Consider the following 5,499-nt stretch of genomic DNA (forward strand, 5'->3'; position numbering starts at 1 on the left):
GACCGGCCTAATTGGAACCAGAGCTTGGGATTCTGCACCGACTACGGGGACTTCTGCCCCACAGCTAACCAGGCTGTGGCCGGACGCTTGGCGAGGTTTGCTCCCTGCCCCGAAGTGCCTCCAGACGCAGACGGAGGACTGGGAAGGCCCTGCTCCGTGCCGCTGGGACAGCCCTGGGGCTCTTTGTCCCTTTCTGTCTCTGGCGGGAGGCTCGAGAGGCACATCTGGACAGAGGCTCTTCATGAAAGCACATTTCCCCCCCCTCCCTGACTAGGGATCAAATTCCCAGTCCCCTTCTGCTTTCCAGGAACGGCTTGGTTCAAACCACACCTGATTGTTTGACCAAACCCATTATGTAGCAAGCACTGTTCTAAGTACTTTACAGATACAAACTCACTCAATTTGTATCAACCAGCCTATAACGTGGGTGCAGATAGGACCCACAATTTACGGGAGGGCGAAACTGAGGCACAGAGAGGCTAAGTAGTCAGCCTGAGATCACTCAGACGGTATGACCGGCTTCTGGACCTCTCTTTCCACGTGGATGCTGTTTGCCGCCCCCGTCACTGCGCTCAGAGGACAGCTTTCTCAACCGTCAGGCGTGACGAGCAGGATGAAGGAGGCTCACATAGCAGGTGTGATTATATGACCGTCCCCTAGGATGAAGTCAGGAGCCAGTGTGTTATCAGCGTAAAGCACTTTGCACACCCCTGGGCACATTGTCATTGCTCTGTAGCCATTGTTATGATTCCTGATTTAGAAACCTGGGGCCTGGGGCGCCTGGGGCCTCAGTCGGTTAAGCATCCGCCTTTGACTCAGGTCATGATCTCGTGGTTCATGAGTTTGAGCCCCACGTTGGGCTCTATGCTGACAGCTCAGAGCCTGGAACCTGCTTCAGATTCTGTCTCCCTCTCTCTCTGCCCCTTCCCTGCTTGCTCTCTGTCTCTGTCTCAAAAAAAAAACATTAAAAATTTTTTTAAGAAGGAAAAGAAACCTGGGGCCCACAGGGGCTAAGTGAATCGTTCAAGGTCATGGGAATAGTTGTTCACCACCCAGGATAAAGAGTTCTTTCTGGCCTCGCGGACACTCACTCCATCACTTCCCTCAGGGTGTTTAAGTAAAGTCATTCAGCAAAATGCCACCAGATCTGTGAGTGTGCCTCTCCGGTCGTAAGAACGAATTGCAGCAGCCCTGTGATGATCGTGGTCGCCGACTGTACCACGTGGTTTGGTCCATCCGTACCCACAGCCCGCGGAGCCCGGGCACACTTGCCTTCTTATTTAATATGTAAAGAATTTTCTGGGACTTAATGCCGCCAGAATGTCAGAAGAGTTAATGGCAGATGTGGTTGTGGAAACGTTCTGTATTTTTAGACAACCTCTAATTAAAACACTTTGTGTGTCTCAGGGACCAAATCATACGCTGCCACTTGAAGGCTGTCAGAAGGGGAAAAAGTATACAAAGCTTCTAAAAGCAGCTTTGCTTATTTTTATCTGCAATGGAGTTAGGGAGCCTTCGCAGGGACAAAGCTATCTCTTGCTGCAAAATTATATGGATTTAACGCACACGGCCCGTACGCAAACCTTGGACACAATGTGCCTCATTTGCTACACATTGTGCTTAATTTGCTACAGTCTGAGCAGCCTCGGTGGGTCTGAGGGTAGGCAGTTCAGCCTGGGACCCCCAACCGCTCCTGACCTGTAAGACCTTTCGGATAAGTTGATACAATTGCCTATGGGCTCTGAGCATCCAGACCTGGGTGATTTGCAAGCCTGCACCCCAGATTTGCTGGAGTTGCAAGTGGTCATAAATACAGAAGTGTGTCCGGAGGCGTGGACGTTTTGACACGGCCAAACGTTTGGAGGCAAGTGCTTAGAATGTAAAAATAGTGTTTTCGTGGCCAAGTGATGAGCCCAACAAACTTCTCTGCCGTGGCTCCGTTCCTGAGCCCCACCCGCTCAGGGCTGGTTTGGATGCACCCTAATTCTTGGACACGCCTAGTTCGGGAGGTGCGGTCCGATTCCTAACTCCCCTCCCTGAGGGTGTGGGCTGGATGCAGGCTCCTCCGCAGGCGAATAAGGAGGAAACAAGGTCCCCGTTTCCGATCAGGCCATGAGAGACAGCAGAGCTTCCTTCTTGCTTTCTCTTTGGCAGTTCTCCTGGGAGGAGGCGGCTGCACCGGGGAGGCTCGTGAGTGAGCAATCCTGGCCGACTTCTTGGCTGCGGCCCTGGGAGAAGTCCACAACGGGAGCCACCAGATTCCCGGCCAACAGAACCTGCTACAAAATTGAGGTTGTTGTTTTCGGTCACTGAAGTTCAGGGCCGTTCTTCACGCAGCGACAGGCAGCCAGTGCGCGTCCCCAGCGCCCAGCCCGCCTTGACTTTGACGTGGCCTGTCGCTGAACCCATACCTTCTTCATCTCCCTGCTAGCACCGTCACATCCCGGGGCCTCACCCACGCTCCAGAAATGAAACTGCAGCCTCAGGGGGTCGGAGGGGGGCTTCAGGAGTCTGAGGGTCTTCCTTCCCCACAGTCTTCGGCAATAGTAACTTTTTTGGTAAACGGCAAGTTTGAAATTTGTTTGAGGGATTTTCGCAATGTACCCCGGGTGGCATCCAGCCTCCTGCTTTTCCCGTAACGTCGGTGGGGAGGCACCGTGCGCTCCCCGCAAGTTGCGTCCTTCCCTGTCCATTACACTGTCCTGGGGCCGTGGCTTTTCTGGGCGGTTTGTCCCTGCCCTCACGGCACCAGTGGCCATTCTCCCACCCTGGGCTACAGAATGAGCAGGCTTCCCCCGGGGGCGGGGGGCACCCCGGAATGCCCTGCGGATGCGTAAGCCAGAATCCTAAAATATTTGGTGTTCTCTCCCCTGGCGCTTAGGATGCAGCGAGGGGGAGATGAAACACAGCCCGTGCACCGTGGCTGTTCGCCACCATCGCCTCCACCCCCGGGCGCTGGCTGGCGCCAGTCATCAGACCCCAGACCCCGCACAGAGGCGCGGACTTTCCACGGCTTCGCAGGATGCGGCCGGGCACACGTCCCTTGGGAAAGTCTTGTTCCCAAGACAAAGGATGGTCACACCTGATAATGAAGAGAAACTATTTAAAAAGAGCACATAAAGGACATCAGGAAGTCTTTGACAAGATGCTAATGATACCCACATCAAGTAGGAAAGGATCGCAGACTCCTCATTCTTTGCAAAGTATTTACATCAAGAAAAACAGAGACAGCTGAACTGAACCGCGTGCGGGGTTTGGAGCAAACTGAGTTTATAGCCGATTTCTTCCTCAAAGTGAATGACAGGATAACAGGCAGTGATTGGGTTAGAACCATCATTCCTGGCGTTTAATAGATGCAGGTAGAGTTTAAAAAAAAAGAGCAGATGGATCTGCAGTGAAGGAGGAGTGTCAGAAGTAAGAATCTGAAATACTCCAGTGAAGAAATCACTTGAGAAACATACGGTGAGAGGATCAAAGGGCTTTTTTTTTAATTTATAAATTTAGTTTATTGAATATGGCCTCAAAAACTAATTCCTCTTTTTCAGTTTTTAACTCAAGGTAGAGTGGAGTTCATGTCGCATGCTGATTCAGGGAGCATTGTAGGACATGACAGGCAAGCGACGGGAAGAAGATTCTGGAATCCCTCGGGCTGGAAGCGAACCAAGCTGGCCGTGCGCTGTCCTCTCCAGGGGCGCCGCGCACGTCAGGTGGGGCAGCCCCAGGACAGGCTGAGCCTGTGACAGCCAGGAGCACGGAGAGCATTCCTGGTATGCGCGTGGGAGCCGGGGCTGGGCGCCCCCAAGGCCGAGGGGCTGGATGGCACTTCATCCGCGAGTCGATACTGTAATTCAAGACACGGTCATGGGACCCTGGTCCTGCCAGCCTAGAACTCAGGCAGCCCCAGCACACACGGAGCGCCGGTGCCCGGCCCCGCCTGGGGGTCATGACGGGGTGTGTCAGGGAGGGACGGCTGTGTCTGCATAGTTCCGGGCATGGTCCCCATGTGCCATCTGGGCTGGAAACCACTGTGACGCAGGGCGGCGGAAGGTGGCGGGAGAGCCGGCTTAGAGAGGGGGCAGGAGAGAGGCTTCTAAAACCGTGTCCTGACTGGTGCGGGGGTGGGGAGGGCGCTGGTGGGAAGGGAAGGATGTCCCCTCTGGTTTAGGACTCGCTTTCTAGGCTGAGGGGGGTGGCTGGACATGGCTTCTTTTTCCCTGAACCAGCGGGTCCCCAGGGAGAACACAGACTCAGAGCGGGGCTGTGAACGCCGGAGAGGCTCGATGCCACCTCCCTCCTTCCCGGACCCTGGTGGGAATAAAGAGGAGGATTCTGGGGGTCCCCAGCCCACGGGACCCCCGGAAAACTAGCTCTTTCTCACCGCGTCAGAGAAGAGGGGATACTTATGTCGCTGGATCTTGCTGGCTGTCAGAGAAGTGGCGGCCGCTGAGCCTCCACTGTTACAGAGTAAGTGGGTGCCGTCCTCACTGTTGAGAAGGGCGAAGGGCTGCGGGTCCCCAGCCATGGCAAACACCTGCTCTTTGTGGACGCGTGACTGAAGCCAACTTGCAGTTTACATATTTATATTTCAAATAAAGCTTTGAGGACTAAATTGGAAGAAATATATCACAATCACCCAGCTTTGTACCGAGGACCTCCGGACGCCAGCGAGTGATGTGAGCTAATGAGACAGGAAGGCTTCTTACAGGTGGCCCCCACCTGGGGGGTGCAAGGGCCCTGGGGCAGGGGCATCCTGCCTGTTACCAAGACCCAAGGCGATCTGGTGGAAGGAAGAGCATATGCGGGGGGAGGGGGGCGCAGGGATGAGGCAGACAGGGGGCCGTTGGCAGATTGTCTGGAGTTTGGGACGCAGTGAGAAAGGGTAGGAAACACGGGGGACACAGGGAGCCACGGCGAGGCTGCAGAGCCCTGGAGAACGAGGCAGAGGAGTCTGGGTGTCATTCTCCAGGGTGTGGAAATGGGAGTGGCCTGAGAATAGTTCTAGAATAGCAACCGGGGCAGAGGAGCTGGGGGCAGACGGCCATGAGCATCGCACCCGGGTGGGACGTACGCATGATGTGTCGCCGAGGCAGGGGCTGTTCGTTCAGGGGGCAAGTGAGTCCAAGGGAGACCCCACGTTCCTGCCTGGGTGACCGGAAGCTGGTGCGCATCAAGCATAGGGACTAGGAAAAGGTGAGGAAAGCAGGTTTGGGGGCAGAGGAGGGCTCAGCTTGGGACGTGGGGAGTCTGAGACACTGCGGAGCTATCAGGGTGACGCTGGCTGGTGGGTCGGAGGGAAGTCAGGACCGGGAAGAGAAAGGCCTGGGGATGTGAATTCAGGAGGCGTTTGCATAAGGCTGGAGACGGAGGCGAGAGACTGGCCGGCCTGGCGACGCAGCGTCCCGAGTTACTGAGCAACAGTGGCAATCTTAGGCCCCGCGAGGGCTGCACATGAGCTCAGAGGAAGACCCGACTGTCCTTGTTTGGAGGCTCGGGGCTGGG

Source organism: Hyaena hyaena, unplaced genomic scaffold (assembly GCF_003009895.1).
Source record: "Hyaena hyaena isolate Hyena2069 unplaced genomic scaffold, ASM300989v1 scaffold_13, whole genome shotgun sequence".
NCBI lineage: Eukaryota > Metazoa > Chordata > Mammalia > Carnivora > Hyaenidae > Hyaena > Hyaena hyaena.